The following is a 16,034-nucleotide window of genomic DNA, read 5'->3' as shown; positions in this document are numbered from 1 at the left end:
TTTAGTTCTACCAGATTGCATTTTAAACTGTGCCTCGAAGTTGGTACATTATTTAGCGTCAAATGCAAATAGCACTTTCAAGTCTCAACATACAATCAGATATCAGGAAACATGGGTAAAAAAAGAACAAGGAAATTCAAATACCGCAGCTGTTTGCACTGTCTGGTAAAAATTCAATCAAATCAGCGATTTCCCTTATATTGCATGGTCTTGGCACATTTTAGAAATAAAGTCTTTCATTTTCAAATACAATTTAGTACAAATTCAATTTCTGCAGCCCGTGTGCGGCCAACTCGCTCTCTAGCTGCCATACAGTTGTACCTTCCTTTTAAGAACACCACCCCCCCCCTCCCTCCGATTTAAGACCCCCCCCCCCTTTTTTTTTTTTTGTTTTTTTTGAAAGACCTTGCTTTTTCAGCTTCTCTGTTCACAACTTCTGTACAATTACCTCCATTTTAAGAAAACTCCGTTTTAAGACCTGATTTTCTCGGTTTTGTCAGGGTCTTGAAAGGCAGGTTCCACTGTTGCAGCAAAGCGAACACAGATGAAGATCACCGCGCTTCTCTGTGAGTGACATAATCATGATGTGCCGCCGCGTGCACCTCCTATGCAGCACTGCAAGTGCGCTGGAGATCATTTTTGTAATCGATCGCTTCACGCGTTGTTTGTCAAGCGGGATAACACTCGTCGCTAGAGATGCCGGCGTTTTGAATAGCCGCCCTTGACCACTTGGGAGCAAAGGAGAATGGATTGGACGAGGGAGTCTTGCCGGGAGAGGGGCTGAGGTGGGGACGGGGGGGAGTGGGGATTTGGCGGAGAGGGGGGGGGGGATTCGAGGGAAAGGTTAGAGAGGGATTTAAAGGGTGGTTTACATGCAAAAAATGTAAGATTGTCATCGCTTTGCGTTTCAGCGGTATAGAGAAGGAAAATATGGAGGATGAAACTAGTTTTATTGTCTGAGAGAAGAGGAGAGACCGCAAGAAGCAGGAGGCGAGGTGTCACTGTGTGTGGGGGGGGGGGGGGAGACTGGAGAGGGGGACTGGGAGAGGAGGAGAGACCTTGAGCTGCAACTTTTGTGCAATAAATTGTCCGATTACCATCGTTTTGCAGCTTACAAGTTACTGTGGTTTAGAAAATATTGTGAAATGGAGGTCGACGCTTGCGTCAGGGGCGACGTGACTGAGATGTTGGACGAGGGGGGTGTGGGGGTCAAAAGAAAGTCGAACGAGTTTGGAGAAGGGTGCTTTCCTAAGCTGCAAGTTTCGTGCACAAAATCTCCCGATTGTTATTGTTTTGCCGGCTTACAGTGGTTTAAAGAATTTTGAAATGTAGGCCGACGATTGTGTCCAGGGGCAGGTTAACAGCGGTTGGATGTTGTGGCGTTGGGCGACAAAATATAGTGGAACTGTTGTCTGAGAGGGGGCTTTTCTAAGCTGCAAGTTTCTTTCACAAAATCTTCCGGTTGTCATCGTCATGCCTAACAGTGGTATAGACAATGTTAAAATAGAGGCTGACGTTTTCATCAGGGGCGGGTTGATTGACAGGTTGGATGAGTCGGTGTGGAGCACTGTGCTTTTTTAAGCTGCAAGTTTCTTGCAAAAAATCTACCGATTATCATCGTTTTGCCTTGCAGTGGTTTAGAGAATGTTAAAATGGAGGCCGACGCTTGTGTCGGGGGGTGGGGGGGGGGGTGACAGAGAGGTTGGACGCCGGGGAGGGGGTGTTGGGAGTCAAAAGAGAATGGAAAGAGTGTGGATGAGGGGGATTTTCTAAACTGCAAGTTTCGTGCACAAAATCTTCCGATTGTCATCGTCATGCCTTACAGTGGTATAGAGAATTTTAAAATGGAGGCTGACGCTTGTATTTGGGTCGGGGTGACTGAGCGGTTGGAGAGTCAAAAGAACGGGTGTGGAGAAGGGGGATTTTTTAACCTGTACATTTCGTGCAAAAACAAAATTGTAGCCTACACTTATAATTGCTTTACTTTACACCGGCCATAGACCATTTATCCTGGACCGCCAACTAGCTTTCTCTCCGCTCTTTCTCTCTATTACGAGGTAGCGGCCTCTCGCATTTAGGAACCTACGCTTACATGACCTTTCAGAAATCAGGTGGGTGTCATATCCGGTGTCGATTGTAAACATAAGACGAAGTTGCCGAGGTAAGTTCTGAAAATGCTAAAATAAACTCAGCTAAAGTGCATATGGAACATGTTTTTCGATGAGTTTTGTTAAGTTTAGTTTGGAGTTTTGGAAAATCCAGTTCATTGTCACCTCCCATTGTCACAAATAACTGGAGCGTGCTTTCTTTTCACTGTCTTCGAATCGCTGGCCTTTCAAACCGAACGCTAAGCGCCCCTGAAAGTCGAGCGTCGTAACCTCGAAGGGTCACGTGACGAGTTGGCGGTCCAGGCTATTTGGTCTATGCACCGGCATAGAGAGTTCAAGTATGAGGCCAAGACATGTCTGAGCTACACACTTCGCTCACAAATGGTACAGTTATGTTTGTTTTGCCGTACAGCGCGCGATTTGGAGAATTTATTCTGGTTTGGGCCCGAGGCACAAGTATAATCTCATGTTGCAGGGAGAAAGACACAAACAAAAATAAGACGTTAAACGATATTGATGCAGATAAAGACATGCTCTCATACTGAGGCAGACCTACCCAGGACAGAAAGAGAGAGAGAGAGAGAGAGAGAGAGAGAGAGAGAGAGAGAGAGAGAGAGAGAGAGAGAGAGAGAGAGAGAGAGATTGTTAAATTTGACCGTGCTCTGTCCAGACTCAGTGCCATTAGCCGGACAAAACGCACTGTCACTCATTAATGATCTGCAATATGTCAGAATACGCATCTGACAGGTGGCAATGAAATGAACACAAACTAATGGAAAAGCATAAAGAGAAAAACAGACAGACAAGACAGACAGACAGACAGACAGAGAGGCAAGCAGGCAGGAAAAGACAGAGGAACATAGAGAGATTGAAAGAAGAGAGAGAGAAAGACAGACAGACAGACGGACAGACAGACAGACAGACAGACCAAACAGACAGACAGAGACATAGAGAGAGAGGGAGGGGGGGAGCCAGAGAAAGACAAAGAAAGACAGAAGGAACAAATCAGATAAACACATTTTGTGATTGAGACAATGCTCTGCCAGACTTGATGTCATTACCTTAATAAATGGACTGTCGGTTGTTAATGATCTGCAACAGCCGAATTAGTCTGTGTTCACTCGTGTCGCTCATTTACTGCGTATTTTATATATGTCGGAGCAGACAAGTGCTCGTTTTGGTCGCAAATCATGGGATTATTTGTAACCTTTTAGCCAGTATGTGGTTATGCTTTGTATCTGACATTTCAAACAACTTCCTGTTTTGTTTTGTTGTTGGTTAGCGGGGGAAGAAAACAATCATGAAATTATATGTAAGTTATTAGTTAGTTAGTTAGTTAGTTAGTTAGTTAGTTAGTTAGTTAGTTAGTTAGTTAGTTAGTTAGTTAGTTGTTGCTTTTTGGGTCCAGCGGACCATATAGGCCAAATCAGGACCCCATGTAAGTTATACAGTAATACTTTGTATTGGACATGCCGATCTGTTTTTCTTTGTTATTAATTCAATAGGCTATGTCAGCTGCTCGGTGGCCCTAGTCCGAGTGATATCATGATTTGGTCATAGAAACTGCTATGCACTACTTAAGGCCAAACCAAAAAATAAGTGTTGGTTTAGGGTAACGTGACCAAAAAAGATAGGTCGGCTTTTTTTAATTTATTTTTTATATATATTTTTTAATTTAGTCGATTTTAAAGGAGGTTACTCCCCTTAGTCTCGGTATGGTTCGCAAAATGTGCCAACAGTTTTTGGTTTTTTTGAGAAATGAAGAAAAAGTTTTAGGGTCGGCGGGTAAAAATAGGGTCGGTCGGGTTACCCTAAACCAACCTGTATTTTTGTTTGGCCTAAAACAAAACCAACATGAATTGCCTTCTTGTTAAAAAAAACACAAATCAGACTTCACTGATGCATTGCCTAGTGTAAATTGTTTTGTCCTCACTTAGTCAAAAATGAATTTTTACTTTGTTACTCGAAAGAGAGTCTGCATATTCACATATCTGATTGTGTCTGTGTGTCTGTCTGTTTGTTTACCTCCTTGCCTGTGTTTATGTCTGTCTCTCTGCCTGTCTGCCTACTTGCCTGTCTGCCTCTCTGTCTGTCTGTATTGATGTGTGTTGGTATGTATGTCTGTCTGCCTGTCTAGTCTGTCTGCCTGCCTGCCTGTTGTCTTGTTTGTTTGCTCCCATGTCTTTTACCATGTCTTTTTCTGTCAGTTTGTTTGCCTTTTTTTTTAAAGAACATTTCTGTCTCGCTATTTAAACTGGTATGTTCTTGTGTTGCAGAGAGCATGCAGTCAGAGTGTCCAAGGGCAATCAAACATCTAGTAGGCAGTCTTCTCTATTCTTCAGCCTCGGTCCTACGGCCTGCAGTTAAGATCAACCTCAAGTCTGCTCTTCAAAGAACTCCACACTCAACAATTCCCCCCCCCCCCCCCCCCCCCCCCCCTTGTCTCGAAGGAAGAGCCGCAGCTTCTCGCCCCTCAAGAGGTGTCATGAGAGTTACGAACTGACAATTAATTAGGTCACTGAACTTTTTTATGTTAGTGAGGAACTGACCGCAGCTTTTCGCCCCTCAAGAGGTGTCATGAGAGTTAAGAACTGAAAATTAATTAGGTCACTGAACTTTTTTTATGTTAGTGGGGAACTGACCGCAGGTTTTCGCCCTTCACGAGGTGTCATGAGAGTTAAGAACTGAAAACTAATTAGGTCACTGAATTTTTTTTTATGTTAGTGGGGAACTGACCGCAGGTTCTCGCCCTTCACGAGGTGTCATGAGAGTTACGAACTGACAATTAATTAGGTCACTGAACTTTGTGTTTTTAAGTGTGGAGAGGCAGTGGGGAAATGGCTGAGTGCTGTAAAACGAATCAGAATACCCGTATCACAAAACATAACAGCAATATTATCGACATATACATGGCTGCGTCCAAGCAGTATCTCCATAAAATCGAGTCTGGCTTCGCGTTGCTGGTTAGCTCAAATTCGAACATTTTCAGGAGTGGACAATTCAAAGTACTACTAAATCGAAAATTATAAGGAGCTTAATTTTGCAATGCACGAAGCGGCTCTAATGTCTTCTGCTAAGGTTATGCTTAATTATAATCTAGGTAAACAATAGTTTTTAAAGAGCACGGTATAACTATAGAGTGCTGACCTTTTTTCTCTCGTAAACTATGATCTTTAAGTCTTGGATGTGGTTTTTTTTCCAATACTGCTGTAATGACATTTTTTGTTTCAACATGTATTTGTGTGTGTGTGTGTGTGTGTGTGTGTGTGTGTGTGTGTGTGTGTGTGTGTGTGTGTGTGTGTGTGTGTGTGTGTGTGTGTGTGTGTCAGAGAGAGAAGAGAGACAGAGAGATTGAAAGTAATCGTTTTCAAACTTACATTGTTGAAGTAGACAACGATGTTACTTTTATTGCTATTTCTTGTTTGTCAGATGCATGTGAGTGATGATTGTTTTTCTTCAGGAGAGTATGGCATTGACTGGGGGAGAGTCTTTTAAAGAAATATTGTGGGGAGTGTGGAGGTTCTCATTTTGAAACTCGAATGTGATTCATTATGACGCTTTCAGAAAGACCAGACACCTCTAAAACATCCATCATGACCCCAGACACCTAGATTTTTATTTTTTATTTTTGAGGGGGAGTAGCAAACACTGATCCAAAGGACAGGTGGTTTTTTTTCTAGGAATAAAAGCAAAGGAAATAAAACAAGAGAAACACAAAATAAAACAGTAGTATATTACTGTTAAAACGAACTTTGAACAGCTCTACATATTTGACTGTTTCGGATAGTAGAAGACTTGAGCTGTTTTGGAAACAAAATCATGTCTGATGAAACTACAATAACGATGAAAACAAGAATATACCAGAAAATTGCTTTTATGCATAAAAAAACCCACACAGCTCTCGTAACTGGTAATCATTCTGGTCGTGACCTAAAAGTAAGTATTTAATTGTAAGAGATATATAGTTGGATTTGTAGACTTCTCATGCCGTTTTGGCTTTCTTTGCCTGGTGACTAACTGAAAGTTGGCGTTTGTTTGTCTTTTCCGTGTACACCCTCTTATAAATCATCATAGATCTGTTCAGGACTTTGAATATGATAAGAGCATTCTTCTACAAAGACACATATATTATAGGGTGTCTCCAAAAAAAAGTACCCCAAAAGACATTGAAACATCAGTACCGAGAAATGGAAAAACTAAGAGAAGGGACAATTAAATCCGAATGACAACACAGTGGTTCCAACAGGATGGAGCCCCACCACATTCTCAGAGAAATCCAGAACATCCCACAGGAAACATTCCCCAATGTAATGAACAATATGACAATGAAGATGCAGTCTGTCATTGAAAAACGGGGTGGCTACATTGATCACGTGGTGTGAAGAAACAGACGATCTCAACTGAAAGCTGTGAACTGGGGACAAAACTTATATGAACTGACTACAATATCACGCAAAAATGATTTCAATAAATTTACTGACTTGTCTGTAGTATTGAAAGAAAATCGGGTACTTTTTTTTTAGACACCCTGTATAGACTCAAAGGCTACAGGCGGTGTGCGTTCTGTTCTGAGTTGGATTTGTTTTTTGGGGGTGTGGATTTTTTGCTGAATGTATTTCGTAATTGACAACTTTGTCAAAGGCACACGTATCCTATCGTGTGTACACATTACGGCTAACCGCCTCAAATTTTGCCAGGCTTTTACATGAAATAAGACCATCCCTCCACTTGAAAAGATACAACAAATTCACAGTCTGAAGGCTCTCTGTGCACAAGTGGGGATTTTTTTAATGAATTAATTTTGTAAAAGCCACCGGTGGGTTTTTAAAAAAGGAATTCATGAAAACATTCCAAGTCAAAACAAAAAGCCGTCAGGATGTTGAGTCTTGGTGTGTGACCAAGTGGAGGGATGGTCTTATCCTATGTAAAACCCTGGCCAAATCTGACGGTGAGCTGAACTTTTTACACGAGGAGTGTGCATCTGCGAAATCCATTCAGCGAAAAAATCCCACTCTGAACAAAAAGCATCGAGGCTGTTGGTCTCCGGAATGTGTCCCATTAGAGGGATGGTCTTATCCCATTTAAAAGCCTAGACAGGTCTCTGACAGTTTACATGATCTTTTACACGGGGAAAAAGTTATCTTTTTAAAAAAAATCTCTCTCGTACTTTACGGTTATCACATTGTATGCACCATATCACAATTTCTTAAAATCGAACGATTGATGTACACTCAGTCGATTAGTGTACATGCATGTGTAAATAATGCGAGTGCTCTTTTTTGTAATTTATTGTATGCATGCAGGACATGCTTGTTCTCAGTGAGAAATGTGCTTGTTTTGAAAGCCGATGATGCGTGACAAACTGAGAATGAGAGGCATGGCTTTTACTTGGTAATAATTAATACCTATGTATAGTTGTAAATATATTTAAAACCGCGTCTCTTAGATTTCGGAGAGATGCTTTTCCCTTTTTCTCTTTGATTTTGTTTTTCTTATATTGTTTTAATTGTCAAACATCATGCAAAACCTAATGCAAGGATTTAATGGTACACGGAAAACTGAAAAACTCATTCTTATTCGGACTGACATTTTGTAACTGTAACTTTTTCGTGTTTAGAAAGGCAACTTCATTGTCAACTCTCCTTACATTCCGTGTACTCAAGCTTCTTTTACGTTTTTTATTACTTTTCCCCAAAGCGATATTTTTGCAGAACATTCCTAAAGACTCGCTCAGATCTCTCTCTCTCTCTCTCTCTCTCTCTCTCTCTCTCTCTCTCTCTCTCTCTCTCTCTCTCTCTCTCTCTCTCTCTCTCTCTCTCTCTCTCTCTTTAAGCCCCCCCCCAAACACCTTTCCCGCAGCGAGGTACCACATGATGGACCTAAGCTTTATGGTTAATGCGAATTAACAGTAATCTTTTTGAGCCAAACTTTCATGCGTCAGATTGGTACCAACACTAAAGGTTTTTCACCAACATCTTTTTAAAAGCAACATTTTACAGAGATATTAGACTTGTTAATACTTGATTATCCCATGACCTGCCTCTTTGTCTCTGTTAGCTGTAGAGGTGATTATTCTGGATAATCCATCACAACCATATGGATAACCCATCACAACCGAGTTTCGATCTCAACTGTCATTGGTCATTGTCTTTGATTTCAGAGTACAATTGAATAATTTATAGAGGTCATCTGCATATTCAGAGTTTACAGATGGACTACTTTTTTCAACATACGACTGAAATATTATGTGGTGTCAAAGTCAATATCACGTATAGGTACAGGCCTACATGCGTCAATATTGAGAAAATAAAGAATACTTCAAACGATACGCACATTCTGCATGGATTTAAAGAGCGGAGTCGAGATATTTCGCTGGCCGAAGCGACTGCATGGTCAAAGGCATGTTCAACGAGTATCGCGAGTGGGATCAAGGGACGATACTCCATAATTTTTACACAGACAGCCATCTACACAGAACCGTGAGAGAGAGAGAGAGAGAGAGAGAGAGAGAGAGAGAGAGAGAGAGAGAGAGAGCAATCAGAACACAATCCAGTCACCTGGTAGTTCGAAAACTCAATCAGAAACTGACATCGATTGTCGAAGGCATGCCTGCGGTGCATAACTCTGGAAAAGTTGTCGTAGCTGGGAACCCGTTGAGATCCATTCCAACGCCAAAAAAATAATCAGAAGAGTCACCATGAAGTCAAATCAAACGTTAGGTTTTCTCATTTGGTTATTTGCTTTGGCTTTAAAGTGTATTGCTTCGATTGATAGCTGAATCTGCTTGCAACCGTGCTGTTCAAGACTGTTTAAACTGTCGTCTGCTAGACGGGCTTGTGTGAATCCGAGTCGAGTCAAATGAGGGAGTGGCATCAAAATAAAAAAAAAGAAGAAGACGAAAAGAAGTTGGAGATACAGTTAAGATATATGGGGAAGAGAAGAAGATGTGAGGTGTTAGATGTATCCAACCTTAGGTGTTCAAACTCAAGACCGGGACAAAGTAGAAAGCGATGTACCGCGACCGACTCTCAGTGCCGACATACAACTTCCAAGCTTTATTGCTTTAACGTCTACAACAAGCGAAGTATTGAAGCTTTGGCTCACCTAAACCCGACGACTGAATATGTAAGTGATCCACGTGTGAAAACCGAAACAGAACAGCGCGATGACAGCCAACATTTCTATCCCCAACTGATAAATAGTAACACTGCATGCGAACTGACTTAGGTCAACGATCAAACCAGCACGGCCCGAACTGAATTTGTTGCGCTGCCATTATCGTGCGCAATTCTGGTAAAAATATAAACCCGGTATGCCGAATTGAGTATAACGAAAGCCGATGTCAAATATACACAGGGATATTTTAAAATGACTTTCAAAATGTAAAAGCAAATAGCAGACCTTTTTATAAGCAATATGAATGACTGAATGTCCACATACAAATCGACTGACGCCGTCCATTATGCTGAAAAATGGGATGTCCCGGCCTAAAGTCAGTCAGCCCTGGGTGACCGCTGACCTGCAAAGTCTGATCAACAGAAAAGACCGAGCCTACCGCAACATGAAGAAACTCGGCTCCAATGACCTCAAAACCTACATGAAACAGCTGCGTAGGGAAGTACAGCGGCGGTTGCGCCACAGCTACTGGAAATACCTCAACAACATCTTCACAGGTGAAGATGACCCGGAAAGAGCTGGAAAGAACAAGCGTTTCTGGACGTATATGAAGAACCAGAAATCTACCGGCACCGGTGTTGCACCTCTGAAGAAGGATGGCCAGCTGACGTCCGACCCAATAGCACAGGCGGAGGTCCTCAACGCACAGTTCCAGTCAGTGTTTGGTGACGGCGCTGCGTTCAGTGAGGAAGAGTTTGAGGCCAGGACTGGTGTGCCGGCCTGGGCCTCGAGCACTCCTCCCATGGATGAGATCCACATTACAGCGCATGGCGTCCAGAAACTGATGGCGAACTTGAATCCAAACAAGGCGACAGGACCTGATGGGATTAGCCCACGGGTTCTCAAAGAACTGGCAAAGGAGCTGGCACCAGGCCTCACCGCCGTCTTCCAGTCATCACTAACCACTGGCTCAGTTCCACCTGACTGGAGGGACGCGCACGTCACTCCGATCTTCAAAAAGGGGGAGAAGTACTATCCAGCCAATTATAGGCCGGTGTCTCTCACCTGCGTGGCGTGCAAGCTCATGGAGCACATCGTGGTGAGCGCCATGCTGCAACATTTTGACAACAACGACGTCCTCGACGATAATCAACACGGCTTTCGTCGAAGTCGGTCCTGCGAGACTCAGCTCCTGGACTTCATCGAAGAGCTCACGAGCAACCTCGAGAGTGGGAAGCAGACGGACGTGTTGATCATGGACCTGGCGAAAGCATTTGATCGCGTCAACCACAGTCTGCTTACCCACAAACTCCGAAACTTCGGTGTCCGAGGAGCTGCACTTGCTTGGATCGAGAACTTTCTCCATCAAAGACGTCAGGCCGTGGTGGTGAACGGCAGTCGCTCCTCGTTTGGCAGCGTCCGCTCAGGGGTGCCGCAGGGCTCGGTGCTGGGGCCGACGCTATTTTTAGCGTACATTAACGACCTCCCGGAGAGACTGACGGCACTAGCGCGCCTGTTTGCGGACGACACTGCAGTGTACAGGGTGGTGACTAGCGTAAATGACCAGGCCCAGCTACAACAAGACCTCCATCGCCTAGCCGAGTGGGAGAAGAACTGGGACATGCAGTTCCACCCTGCAAAGTGCAACACCCTGCCTGTTACGAGGAGCAGACGCCCACTACAGCCCTCTTACCAGCTCCACGGGCATACGCTGGAGACAGTGAAGGCGGTCAAGTACCTGGGTGTGACCATTCAGAGTGACCTGTGCTGGGACGACCATATCAACAACATCGTCAGCAAGGCAAACATGACCCTGGGGTTCCTGCGGCGCAATCTGAAGATCTCATCAAGATCCGTGAAAGAGCAGGCGTACAAGGCCTTTGTCAGGCCTATCCTGGAGTACGCCTCGTCAGTATGGGACCCGCACACCCAGAAGAACATCGACAAGCTTGAGGCCGTCCAGAGACGAGCTGCCCGATTCGTCTGCAACCGCTACCACAACACGTCAAGTGTCAGCCGGATGCTGGACTCCCTTGGGTGGCAGTCTCTGGAGGAGCGCAGGAAGCTTGCCCGCCTCTCGATGCTCTATAAGATCAAGAACAGCATCGTCCACTGTCCGGGCATCAAGTCGAAGCTGGCCCCCTTACCACCACGCCAGCGAAGAGGCCATTGCCAGCAGTTCGGCCTCATCACCTGCCGCACTCAGTATCGGAGTGCCGCTTTCCTACCCAGCACAGTGAAGGACTGGAACTCTCTACCAGCAGCTGTCGTCGAGGCCCGCACTGTCGACACCTTTGTGTCGCGCGCCTCGCACTAAACCAGCAGCCACTGTGACTCATGTCCCCTCCCCCCCATACTCCCCAACCTGTGAACTTTAATGGACTTTTGGATGCTGGAAACGCTGCTTTACTGGACTTGCGCAACATCCCATCAAGTGCCGAAATAATCACTACTGTTGATTGTGGGCAGTAATGGAAAGACAAGACAAGGCATGAATTCATTGACATGAATTTCGACTGCGGAGGCTTTTGGCAAGCTGAAAACAGGCACGGCCAGGTTTTAGTGGAAAAAGTAAGTGTTTTTAATGAAAACGTCGGAGTAATGGGATAAATAGCTTACACACCTCGTCCTGAATATCTTGCATATTTTCCCTCGGGTCGATTTTCATGTATTACCTCGCCAAAGGCTCGGTAATACATGAAAATCGACCCTCGGGAAAATATGCAAGATAATCAGAACTCGGAGTGTGTAACCTATATTTATTCTACTAAAACGTTTGACTTCAGACTTGTTTGTAAAGGGCTTTTGTTTGAATACACTAGACTTTTGATAATAGCCACATCATAAATGTAAGTACTGTACCAAGAACACTTTAATAGATAAAGGATTTGTGTAATTAAATTCGTAATTGCCAGAACGTTTGTTCTGTGATTTGTGGCTTTTTTCACTTATTTACAGTAAGTATGCCCAATTTTATCTTTAAATATAGTCTTTCTCTCTTGTCATTGTTTTGGCATGTATTTTGTCAGAATTTGTCAGTTGTTGACTTGTCTGTTTCTACTCGGGAACGGTTTTTTTTCTTCTTAATTTTGAGCAACCGTCACTTTAGCGTTTATATCAAACTAGCAACCCACCCCCCTCACCACCACCACCACCACCCCTCTCTCTCTCTCTCTCTCTCTCTCTCTCTCTCTCTCTCTCTCTCTCTCTCTCTCTCTCTCTCTCTCTCTCTCTCTCTCTCGCTCTCTCTCCACCCACCCCTCCCCCTCTTTCCTTCTTTGAAAGTTTTCTCTTTCCAAACCAGAATTCGTATTTTCTTTGTCGTTTTCTTGAACAATATAATTGTTTTGACCACATTCCCTTTCGAAGTTCTCTCGAAGAACAGCAAATCTTTTTCTACAAATGCATTGCATCTCCATTTTGTCTTTCAAACGATCCTTGCAATGCAGTATAGTAGCCGTTTTTATCTTTTCACCCCAAACAAATACGAACAGCACGTAATGTTGCGAAACGTTTGAAACTGACTTTCCTCCTCCGAGTCCAGTGTGCTAATTGTTCGATGTTTTGCACTTGTTTTCACGGCGTATACAGTGTCTTATAATACAAACTTTCATTCAGTCCGATTTTGCATGCTTGCACCTATCTGATCACTATGCAAATTGAATGGCGATGCACAGCGGGATAATATTGCAAAGGCGACCTTGTACTGGAAGAATGCATGCGCGATTCTAAATAGTCCACTCTGAATAATCCAGTTGTATAGAGATTTAAAAAAAAAAAAAGAGTTTCTACACTTTTCAATTGTTCTGTTTTTATTGTGTGCGTGATATGGAACGTTTTCTTAAATAATGTGGTGTACGTGCTTTCCTAACGTTTTCTGCAAAATTTGCTGTAGTTTGTTGTTGTTTTTGTTGTTGTTTTTCTCTCTTTATGTAATTCTTGTTATTTGGGCATAAGTAGTCGTTGTGTTTTTAGTTTTTTTTAATGCTTTTATCTTTAGTAATAATTGCTTTCTCTCCAGTCTTTTCATTATCTGTGTGTGTATTTACTGTGTGTGTTTTCTCCTCCTTCCTTTGCTTTCTCTCTTTGCTCTTTCTGTTACTATTAGTGTCACTATACTTACTGAACTTGCAATGCCTTTACTACTTTTTTCACCACTGCATAATAATGTCATTTTGCTGCGGTTACTGTAAACCTAACCTTACCTACTGCAGAATGGCTCTGAGATTTTCGATTTTATTTCCCGCTTAAAATTTAATTGCTGCATGCTTTTGTTAGAACTGTACTTTATCTTTCTTTCAAAAACTGTTCTTTCTGCATGAATGATCACATGACAGCACCGCAGATCCAAGGGACAAGAGCATTATTCCACTTGGACATATACCAAAAAATCTACAATTTAATCGTCTGCTAGTTTCTTCTTCTTCTTCTGCGTTCGTGGGCTGAAACTCCCACGTACACTCGTGTTTTTGCACGAGTGAAATTTTACGTGTATGACCGTTTTTACCCCGCCATTTAGGCAGCCATACGCCGCTTTCGGAGGAAGCATGCTGGGTATTTTCGCGTTTTTTATAAACCACCGAACTCTGACATGGATTACATGATCTTTTCCGTGCGCACTTGGTCTTGTGCTTGCGTGTACACACGAAGGGGGATAAGCCACTAGCAGGTCTGCACATAAGTTGACCTGGGAGATCGCAAAAGTCTCCACCTTACCCCACCAGGCGGCCGCGGCCGGGATTCGAAATCTCGACCTTCCGATTATGAGGCCGACGTCTTACCACCCCGCCACAGCGCCCGTCTGTCTGCTAGTTTACATACAGAATAGACAAGAAAGTACACTTGGCTGTATTTCGAAGACGAGGAAATGTCCTGCCGGATCTCTACTGATCCAATCAGATAGGTCAAATGGTCAGATGCAGTAACATGGGTGGGATTCTTCCGGTAAATGCCGGAAATCCGGATTCGATTATGGTCTTTTTATTACATTTAGTCAAGTTTTGACTAAATGTTTTAACATAGAGGGGGGAATCGAGACGAGGGTCGTGGTGTATGTGTGTGTGTGTGTGTGTGTGTGTGTGTGTCTGTGTGTGTGTGTGTGTGTGTGTGTGTGTGTCTGTGTGTGTGTCTGTCTGTATGTCTGTGTGTGTGTGTAGAGCGATTCAGACTAAACTACTGGGCCGATCTTTATGAAATTTGACATGAGAGTTCCTGGGTATAATATCCCCGGATATTTTTTTCATTTTTTCGATAAATACCTTTGATGACGTCATATTCGGGTTTTTTAAAAGTTGAGGCGGCACTGTCACACCCTCATTTTTCCATTAAATTGATTGAAATTTTGGCAAAGCAATCTTCGACGAAGGCCGGACTTTGGTATTGCATTCCAGCTTGGTGGCTTAAAAACTAATGAGTGAGTTTGGTCATTAAAAATCGGAAACTTGTAATTAAAATTATTTTTTATTAAACGATCCAAAAACAATTTCATCTTATTCTTCGTCATTTTCTGATTCCAAAAACATATACATATGTTATATTTGGATTAAAAACAAGCTCTGAAAATTAAAAATATAAAAATTATGATCAAAATTACATTTCCGAAATCGTTTTAAAAACTATTTCATCTTATTCCTTGTCGGTTCCTGATTCCAAAAACATATAGATATGATATGTTTGGATTAAAAACACGCTCAGAAAGTTAAAACGAAGAGAGGTACAGTAAAGCGTGCTATGAAGCACAGCGCAATCGCTACCGCGCCAAACAGGCTCGTCACTTTCACTGCCTTTTGCACTAGCGGCGGACTACGTTCAGTTTCATTCTGTGAGTTCCACAGCTTGACTAAATGTAGTAATTTCGCCTTACGCGACTTGTTTTCTCTTGCCCCTGGACCCCCCCCCCCCCCCACACACACACACACACACACACACACACACACACACCACCACCACCACCACCACCTTCCCTTCCTTAAAATTATTCAGGATTTATGACATTTTTCAGTCCCACCCATGCAGTAAATCAAACCGATATAACGAATAACACGTGTGTGAAGGTTTCTCAGAACAGCCACAAGTCCTCCCGGATTTGCAGTGGCGTGGTGGTAAGACGTCGGCCTCCTAATCGGAAGGTCGTGTGTTCGAGTCCCGGTCGCTGCCGCCTGGTGGGTTAAAAGTGGAGATTTTTCCGATCTCCCAGGTCAACTTATGTGCAGACCTGCTAGTGACTTAACCCCCTTCGTGTGTACACGCAAGCACAAGACCAAGTGCGCACGGAAAAGATCCTGTAATCCATGTCAGAGTTCGGTGGGTTATAGAAACACGAAAATACCCAGCAGGAGAGATGTTCAACGTGCGGGTTACCTCACCTGCCTTGACCTCTCACCAATTCATTGTAAAGCGCTTAGAGAACGTCAAGCGCTCTATAAATCTCCCATATTATTATTATTATTTGAGACCCTCTAAAATCCCGCTTTGGGGGTCCGTAGCACTTCACAATTATGCAATGTGGGGATATTTTTCCTGAATTAATGTCCCTAATAAACTGAGGTGTCAGTTACGAAATTAACATAAGAAAATAAATGTCCATCTGCACAGATAGCAACCAGGCTTAATGTATGTATTTGGTATGTCTCCAAGTGGAAAGATGCGCTTTTCCCAGGGAATAAACCGGGCGGGTCTATGTTGATTTACATCATGGTCTAACCAGGAAGAAACGTGTCTTTCTTCGTGTCTTTGTTATTCATCTTTCCTTGTCCTTTTGCAGCAAAACATAATTTGCATGATGACTCAACTGGTGGTTTTTTTGGTTTG

At 43.2% G+C, this 16,034-nt stretch overlaps 1 protein-coding gene across 1 annotated transcript in view; it reads left to right on the top strand.

Annotated features, from left to right (window-relative positions):
- LOC138964753 (potassium voltage-gated channel protein Shaker-like) overlaps window positions 1-4,517 on the top strand; it is a 116,163-nt gene extending 111,646 nt beyond the window's left edge. The window contains exon 3 of the mRNA XM_070336795.1: window positions 4,385-4,517. The gene's annotated coding sequence lies outside the window, so the exon portion shown is untranslated. The remainder of the gene's footprint in view (window positions 1-4,384) is intronic.
- Window positions 4,518-16,034: the final 11,517 nt, after the last annotated feature.

The sequence above is a fragment of the Littorina saxatilis genome, linkage group LG4 (assembly GCF_037325665.1).
Source record: "Littorina saxatilis isolate snail1 linkage group LG4, US_GU_Lsax_2.0, whole genome shotgun sequence".
Taxonomy (NCBI): domain Eukaryota; kingdom Metazoa; phylum Mollusca; class Gastropoda; order Littorinimorpha; family Littorinidae; genus Littorina; species Littorina saxatilis.
Note: the sequence above shows the minus strand (reverse complement) of the source record. Positions and strands in the feature narration are given on the sequence as shown.